General features: G+C 58.3%; 1 long non-coding RNA gene across 1 annotated transcript; it reads right to left on the reverse strand.

The window, feature by feature from the left end:
- Positions 1-1,090: 1,090 nt before the first annotated feature.
- LOC141578241 (uncharacterized) lies at positions 1,091-7,336 on the reverse strand. The gene is made up of 3 exons (XR_012508381.1): positions 7,272-7,336; positions 3,838-4,300; positions 1,091-2,591 (listed from the first exon to the last, which is right to left on the reverse strand). It is a non-coding gene; the product is annotated as an uncharacterized LOC141578241 (long non-coding RNA).
- Positions 7,337-9,098: the final 1,762 nt, after the last annotated feature.

A 9,098-nucleotide genomic window follows, 5' to 3' on the forward strand; every position in this document is an offset into this window, starting at 1 on the left:
GAGGACTAACATTAGCCAGGAGAAGCACTGAGCCACCTCTGATGCTACTGCGATGCTCCCTAAGCTGGGCCGTCATCCCCCAGGAAGTCTTCTCTGCACGCGTTCTCGCCAAGCTTGAATTCTCGTGTGTGGTCACGGTTTTCTGAGCGTCTGACCAGTCCCCTCCCCAGCCCCACTTCCTAGGGTGCTGCCCGCACCCGTCCACACCCCATGTAGGAAGCTCCAAAGTCTCCCGTCCGTCCCCTCACGTCCAGCCCAGGCTCCCGTCTCGGTCCCCAGGTCCCTGGGTGCCTGGCCACAGTCAGCCCACTGACCAGGAAGCACCCAGCTGCCCTGCATCTCTGTCTGTGTCCTGATCGCCTCTTCTTATAAGGACACCAGTCACACTGATCAGGGCCCTGCCGTATGACCTCATTTTACCTTCATTACCTCTTCTAAGACCCTGTCTCCAAAATATAGTCCATTATGAGGTCTTGGGTATTAGGACTTCAGTGATTAAATTTTAGGGGGACACGGTCTCGGCAGGTAACAACTGACAAAGATGCACAGAGTTCAGGATTGGCAGGTACTAACTACCATGGATAAAGCAGATAAACAACTTTCTGCTGTGCAGCACAGGGAACTGTATTCGATGCCTTGCAGTAACCTATAATGAAAAGGAATCTGAAATGGAGTATCTGTGAACGTGTATGACTGAGACGTGGTGCTGGGCACCAGACGCTGATGCAACACTGTAACCTGACTGCACTGCAACGAAAAAAGACACACCGGTCCTCCCTGAGCCTGCCCGCCCTGTCCACGGGCACTCACCTGGGCGGCTCTACAAACCGCTTTCATCTGTCTTCTCCATAAATGTATCTATTTGTTCACATTTGTTTTTTCAAAAGAATGTAAGAAAATCTAGATACACTATGTCCACAGCCTTCCTCTGGTCAAATCATCCTTTTTTAAAAAAAAATCATAAAGTAGACTGCATAGTTAATCAGACAATTGCTTTTATACTCATCATGATTGAAACCTGGCATAACTAACGCCAAGTTTAACGTGTATATACAACGTAAAATGGAAAACAATTAAGTGTCCAGAAAAACTAGCTTAATTTTCTACTAAATACAGGTGCAGTGGTTATGGCAGCTCTACCCTGGCCAGGTACAAATGGCCCCAGCTTCTATGACAAAATACATTCCTGCAAATCACATCAGACAAGTTGCTTTGAGCCTGTGCTTCTGAACTCAGGTACGAAATATGATTGACATCATTAATGGGAAAAAATTGAGAGAAATAAAGAGTGCTTCTTTGCAGACATAATAACAATCTTATGGTTATTGGAGGAAAGGGGGTAGGAAGGGATAAATTTGGGATTTTGAGATTTGCAAATGATAACCAGTAAATGTAAAACAGATTTAAAAAATTGTCTTCTGTAGAGCACAGGGAGGTATATGCAGTATCTTGTAATAACCTTTAATGAAAAAGAATATGGAAGCAAATACATGTGTATATATATGCGTGAAGGGGACACTGTGCTGCAAACCAGAAACTGACACATTGTGACTGACTGACTTCAGTAAAAGGAAAGAATGCTTTTTACATAGAATAAGAAGGAAGGAAGCAAGGAAGGAACCAGAGCTTTCCAGGTCTGAGAAGCACAAACGGGGACTTTGGGGCTCGGGAGATACTTGGGCTGTGGCTTCCCTGCCTACCCGCATCACCAGCACTCAGTCTCACTGCCACTGACTGAGGGCCCATCCTCGGGGCTGCTGCGGGACTGCGGGACTTGGAAGCCCTGGGGGCTGGGACAAGCCTCTTCCTCATTCTGCTTTGCAGAATTTCACTCCTAGTTGTGGGCTTTCTCCTCTGAGAGAGACATTCCACTCAGAACACCCTGGAGGGAACTGTGCATTTGACCTCTGCCCTGGAGGGCACAGCCTAGGTGGCTGAGGAGACAGGAGAGGGTCCCCATGTCAGGCTGAGGAAAGCAGAGAAAGAGGTGAGATCTCAGCTCAGAGCTGAGCTCTTCCCAGCAATCACTTGTGGAGAGGAGGACTGTGAGTTACAGGTAGACCTCAGACAGATCTACTGTTCTGCCCGCCCGGACAGCCTCAAGGGGCCAGTTCTGTCCCACATCCAGAATGTCTGAGGCCAGCACATCCCCGCAGAAGGGCCGGGTGCGGAAGCCGCAGCTCCTGGTTCGTGCCATTGGCCAGCATCCTGCACAGCCCTGGACGTAACCGGCCCCATCCGTGGTCAGGGCGGCAGGACAGGTTAAATACCGGGTCTGATTTATGTTAGGGGATGGCGACAGCACACGGTTGACAGGGGTGGAGGGAAGGACCCGATCTGGGAGCAGGGTGAGCGCAGCCCAAGACCCAGCCGCAGGGAGGCGATCCAAAGACGTTTGTCCAGGTGTCCCCTGAGCGGACCCAGCACTGGGAGTGTCCAGAGGCCGAGCGCCCCGAGCCGAGGGTAAGGAGGTCTTCAAAGATGTAACAGCGCTGCTCTCCCCGCCGCCTTCTGTTGGTGTTTAGGAAGATACAGGTATTTTTCATGGAAAGCTGTTAGCCCTGTTGACATGTACCGGGTCTGCTGTTGTTCTGAAATTAATTATTTAATTAATGTTTTTACCGTTTCTTAGTTTTAATTCCTACTACAGTGAACACAGACGGACACAAATTGCATAAACTCTCTTTGGGGTCCTCAGTCTTTCAGGAGAGTATGACGGGGCAGAGACCAAAACATCATGGACCTCGGGGCCAACCGAAAGAGGCAGGAGTGCCAGGTGCCCGTCCAGGCCGTGCTCAGAGGCACACGGGTCCCCGCCCGCCCACCTGCCACCTTCAGGAGGAGGATGCACCGCTGGTCCTCGGGGAACGGGAGACGCGGGCAGCAGGGCTGCCCTGGCCCGGACAGCCCAGCGCGGAGCCCCGGCTGAGGCCAGCCGGACGGCCCGGCCCGGCCCGGCCCGGACCCTCTGGACGCTGCAGACGGCTGAGAAACCAGTGCCGAGTGCTGTCCGCACTGAGGGCCTGTGGCTGTGTGTTGTGACGACCTCCCCGGCCACGTCTGTGGCCTTCCAGGAGGCCGTGCCCCCTCAGCCCCTGTTGTGGCTCGGAACCCTTGCAGGCGCAAGCAGGAGGCACGAATGGGAGGATGGGGTCTAGAGGCCCGTGCAGACTCGGGGGCAGGGGCGTCCAGCACACGTCCCAGCCCCTCTCGGAGCTGTGCGGGCCACATCCCCAGCAGAGCTGAGCAGACCCCACCGAGGCCTCGTGGGCCCAGGACGCAGGGACCCGCGTTGCTGGCAAACCCTAGGGCCAGCCTGAGCTTCCCGGCCGTGCAGCTCCCAGGGCCCGCTCGGGGTCACCGGGGAAAGAGGCAAGCGTGCGGCCGGCCCGCACAAAGCTGCCCGCTGCCAGGTGGCGCGCCGCAGGCAGCCGTGCCGCGTGAACACCCGGGTCGCCGTCCCGCGGGGCCCGGGCTGATGCCAGGCCGCCGGCTGGGGAGGCGCTTCCGGGGAAAGCCCGCGTCAGGCCAGGGGAGGCCGCCCTGGGCGTCACACGCGGGACGGGCTCGGGTCAGCTCTTCCCTCGCAAGCCGGCAGCGCCCCTCCCACTCCTCCACCACCACCGAGACCCTAAGAGCCACCTTTCCCGGGCATCAGAGAACAGTGACAAAAGCACACTGGGAGTTCCTGCCTGGCCCTCATCACTGACCTCCCACCCTGAGCCCCCGAGCCCCCCTCAGCACACAGGCGGGGCCCCTCCTTCCTAACCAGGGCACTTGGGGCACGTCGCTGAAATGTGGGAGTTCCTTGTATGTGCTGGAATAGTGGCTCCTTACCAGATACTTGGCTCGCCAAGATTGCCTCTCACCCGCAGGCCGCGCCCCTGCTGCGCGGAGCCTGGCTTTGCTGTGCGGCCGCTGGTTCACTCCTGGTTTTGTTGCTTATGCTGTTGGTGTCATTTCCAAGAGATCGTTGTCACAGCCAACGTCGTGAACTTTTCCCCTATGTTGTGTTCTAGAAAATCTACAGTTCTAGGTTAAGTCTTTAATCTGTGTTAATTTTTGTGTGTGGTGTAAGACAAGGGTCCAAATTTCATTCTTTTGCACGTGGACATCCAGTTTTCCCAGCATCCTTTGCTGAAGAGACTGTCCTTTCCTTACGGAGTGGTCTCACCTCCTTGTCCAAGGTCATTTGACCGTAGATAGCAGGGTTTACTTCTGTCTGTCCTGGAACCACGGCCAGGAGTGTGAGATGCAAACACAATGTCCACTGTGGCTCAGGCTTCTGGGAACACAGAGCCTGAGGGGGAGTCAGGCCCAAGGGCCTGGTCAGCAGGAGGTCCAGCCCTCACCTCGGGGAGTGGGACCCCTGGGTCAGTCCAGGTGCCAGGACAACAAATGCCAGGATAATGCAGGAGTCCAGGCTGCCAGTTGCCCTGCCTTGGCTGCGGGTGCCTTTCCTGGCAAGGCCTGATCCCTGGTGACCTGCCCTTTCTGCCCCCGCCCTGTGTCCCATGGGCCCGTTGGGCCACAGCCTGCTCTGCCTTCAAATACTCGGGTCCAGACTGAAACTACTCTCCCCAACTCAGTTTACCGAGTTGCTCATTCTCCCCCACACCCAGTCTCTCTCTGAGATGTCTGGAGAGAAATTAATTCATTATTCAGTAAGTATTTGTCTACAGAGCATTGCTCTGGGTACCAGGAAACAACAGTGACTGAAACAGATAAGAAGCCTTGCCAGTGTGGAGTGTCTTTGCTAGTGAGAGATGGAAGATGAACGCGGGTGAAGAGGGATGTGGTGTGTGGGAGGTGCTGAGAATGTGGAGGAGACGGGAGGGGCCGGTGCAGGGGTGGCCTCTCAGAAGAAGGCCTGTGCAGATGCCCAAGGAAGGACACTAGGTCAGGGAGCAAGCCAGACAGAGCACAAGGCTTGTAGTCCGGGTGGAAGAAACAGCAGGTGCAAAGGCCCTGGGGCCAGTACAGGCCAGGTATGGCCAAGATACTGAGGAAGACAGCAGGGCTGGATGGGGGAAAGGATGGAGCAGGAGGTGTGAACAGAAGGGTGGGGTCGGCTTTGCAGGGCCTGAAGGTCACTGTGGGGACTTTGGCTTCACCACTAAGTGAGATGGGAGCCTCTGGAGGGTCCTGTGGGGAGGAGAGAACTGGTGTGCACCTGTGTGAGTGTGTGCACACCTGTGTGAGTGTGCACCTGTGTGAGTGTGTGCACACTGTGTGCGGAGAGAGCTGCCTGCCCATCTCCTGCCTCGGGCTCTGCGGGTCCCCCTCTCTGTGGCTTCGCTGTGTGACAGCCTGACACAGGCTCCTGTGGCCTCTGAGGTCTGGGAAACCTTCATCCACCAGTGGGATGTCCAGGCATGAACCAGGGCAGGAACTCAACTTTGCTCAGTCAGTGAGAGGCTCCTCGGCTCTGGAGCCAGTCCTGGGGCAGACAGAGCTTTCCTCCTGGCCTCCATCCTGCACCTGCCGGTGCCCACTGCCTCCTTTCCCCCGGCCTGGCCCTTCCCATCCCAGAGCCAGCCTGCACAGGGCCAACCCCAGGACAGGGCAGGCTGTGGCTGAGCATCCCAGGAGGTGGGTGCCCACAGGGTGGGGTGTGATGAGGTGCCCACAGCCCCTTGCTGCCCTCAGCTGTCTCCTCACCAGCCTCCTCTGGCTGGCCTTCTGCCCCTCCCGGCCCCGGTCACTCCTGCTGGTCATACAACATGGGGCGGTGCTGCCAGAGGGTCCCGCCCCAACTGCATGTGTTTCCCAGAAAGGGTAGGGTGCTTCCTCCCTTGGGTCCAATCCTGACTCAGCCACTTCCAGCTGAGCCTCAGTCATCTCATCTGTAAATTGGGCGTTAAGAACAGGACCCACCCACCGCGTAAGTGTGCCTGAGGACTGAAGAGCTAATGTGTGTCAGCCACTTAGGGGCGAGCCCGGCGGGCACATGGCTGCTGCCTTGTCAGCACCTCGGTTATGACGATTATCATTAATGTAGGAAGAGGATGTGGGGATTGGGTGGGCGATTGAGTGTGGACGAGGTGGAGTCAGGAGACCTTGACTTAGGTGGTGGGACAGCGGAAAGCTGAGGGTGTTACATGCAGCTGGGTTGGGACCCCAGAAAGACAGAAGAAACCCTGGAAAAAGACACAGCCCAGGGTGGGAGCCTATGGGGGCCCCAGTGGAAGGCCCTGGGTGGCCCCAGAGAGGCTGCCGGTGCCTCCAGGACCCCTGGCTCCTCCTCTTCCGAGCTGTGCCACCCTGAGCAGGCCTCCTAACTTCTCGGAGCACTGGTCTCCCGAGAAGTCCCGGCCATCAGCCAGTTCTGCCCGATGGCTGTCTGAGAACCAGCGAGCCCTCTTTGGTCCCTCTGAGCTCTGTGCTGGCAGGATGCACAGCTGTCTGAAAGTGCAAAGCAGGACCACGGCCGTCCACACAGAGGCCACCCCTAAACTGTGGCTTGAGAGGGACTAGTGACTGACGGGGCCCTCCATCCCCAAATCATTATCTCCACTTTTAAAACCCGCCGTTGTAGCTTTCCTCCGATAGACCCGTCTTAACATTTTGCCAGGCTGCCTAACTGTCCCTAAATTCATCCAACAGTGAACTCGGCACAGCCTCCCAAGCCCCCACCCTCACACCCGCCCCGGTCCCTTACCCTGGCTGGACACATCACCATCTGCCCTGTGGTCCAGCTGGACGCTCTTTCTCCGACGTCTCCTGCATCCAATCCATCCCAATCTGCCAATTTCACCCCCCAGCGTTTCCTGACTCTTCCTGCCCCGACCCCCAGGCTCCCACTGCACACGAGGTGTCCTCTCTAATTCGCCCCCTGCAGGGGTCCCCCCTCAGTAAGCCACCCTTTTCTGCTGGGCTGGCCCAGACAAAACTGACATGTGTGTTAGTCCCAAACCGTTGACTTTTGGTTCAACCCACAAAAAGCTGAGAGGACTGTGTGGATTTCCTGCCAGAACCTCCAGAACGCCCAGCTGCCAAGCCGCCAGGTAAGCAGCGGTCAGGCTCCCGCCTGCGTGCCCCCGCTCCCAGCAACCCCAGACTCCCAGAGCGCTCCCTGCCAGTAATCTTGGGTGGGGCCTGCTGTGTCAGCCCTGCTGCCAGGGCACACCACACCTGCTCTCTCTTCGCCCACCTGTCCTCGAGAAGCAGCCTGGCCATCGCCTCCTCCAGAAAACACTTCTAACCACCCCTCAGCCGCGTTCAGTAGCATCCCCGCTCCTAAAACCAGGTGGGAACACCACCACACTTACCACCTCAGCTGCGGTTCCTGCTTCTCCTTCTGGCCCCCGCTGTCAGCTCACAGGTCAGGGGCGAGACGTTCATTGGCCAGCACCCAGAGCCAGGCAGCCCTCAGTTAATATTTACTGAATGAATCAGGGGAATGTTCGCAGGAGCTCATTCACACTAGCTTGTAAAGGACTGATACTCATCTTTTCCTGAGAACCACTCCTGATGGAGGTAGCAAGGGAAAAACCCCAGTGCCCGTGGAAGTGGAGAGAGGGGAGCAGCCCCGCCTAGAGGGGCCGCTCAGCTGTTGGGGGGGGGGATTGTGTACGATGCTTCCCGCGGGGGAGGGCGAGCTTGAGAAATCAGCCCACATAAGCAGGGATCCCGGGCCTGACGCGAGGATCCCAGCTGCTGCTTGGACCCGCCTCGCAGGACGTGCTCCCGCGCCCACGGCCACATACGGCGGGCACTGGCGGTTCCCCGCGGATGAGTTAACAAAGAGCAGCGCTGTGAACTCGCAGGAGTGTTTTCCTAAACCGCTTTCAATCGCTGTGAGCATGAAAATACAACTCCGGGGCTGAGCCGGAGCTGCTCTCCCCAGAAAGACAGGGCCCACCAGGCAGGCCACGGCCCTGGACCGCCCTGCGGAGCCAGGGCAGGAAGGAACCAGCCTGTCCCCCTGCCGGGGCTGGGCTGTCCTCTGGAATTGAGAGCCCAGCCGGGCCGATGTTTGTGTCCTCGCTATCCGGTCCCCTCCTCACCCCCCGACCCTACTCGGGCTCTGCCTCCTGGAAAGCTGTGCGGGAGGCACCTGCTCCTTCCTCGGCCCAGGGCTCCAGATGCGAGGCTCTCCCTAGTCCTCCTCCCACCCTCACTGCAGCAGCATCCCCTCTGGCCAAGCAGGCTCCTGTCTCCGCCGGGCGCCCAGCTCCCCAGGCGTCTGTCCCCGCCTCCTCGCGGAGCGCCGCCCCCCACCCTAAGAGGCTCTCCTGAGGGGGATGAGACCGCGTGGACCTCGCGCCGTCGGGTCCCTGCAAGTGACTGCCAGTGCGTCCTAACGTGGGCACGGCCTTGTTCATCCGTGGGACTCTCCTGAGGCCAGCAGGGGTGGAGGCCAGCTCTGGGTGCGAGACACGGAGGCTGCCGTGCCGAGCTGGGGCCCAAGCCCCTCGCCCGCTGGCGGTGGCCCTGCACCTCACCCCAGCCCACCCAGCCCGCCCCAGGCTCAATGTCGCCATCGCGATGTGAGGCATGGGCTGAGGTCCCCGGCGGCTCCGCACCCCCGAGAGCAAGGGGGTTGTTTGCTGCTCTCAGGGTTCAGTCCAATTACTCCAGCTGCGATACCAGCGTTTACACGCCACCAGGGGCGTGACTGAGTGCTTACTAGCTGCTTGGCTCCCCCGGAAAGGCGGTTTGCATCTGAAGAAGGGCCCATGGGCCTCCTTTTTGGAGGCAGATGAGTGTAGATCGTCAGCTGTATCGGAAGATAAGCCGGCCACCTTGGGAACTCAGGGTTTTGACTTGAACACAATGGCTACCTGCCTTCGACGGCGGGGACCATACTCCCCCACCGCACTGTGCGCGTCATGCCGTGCTCTGTGCGCTCTGCTGCCCTGACGTGGGCCGCAGCACTGTGTGGCTGTGACTACACGGGCCATACCGACCACACTCACTCTCTTCTCTCAGAGACCATCCTCGCTGAAAGGAGAGAGAATCGAGCCTGGAGACGGGTCCTCAGGTCTGCAGGCTCAGCCATCCCCTCACCTCTCGTCCCCAAGGCCGGGGCCCTACCCAACACCTGCATCTGTACGGAGTCACTGCGATGCCCAGAGGAGGCCTGGCATGTGAAG

This window comes from Camelus bactrianus, chromosome 7 (genome assembly GCF_048773025.1).
Source record: "Camelus bactrianus isolate YW-2024 breed Bactrian camel chromosome 7, ASM4877302v1, whole genome shotgun sequence".
NCBI lineage: Eukaryota > Metazoa > Chordata > Mammalia > Artiodactyla > Camelidae > Camelus > Camelus bactrianus.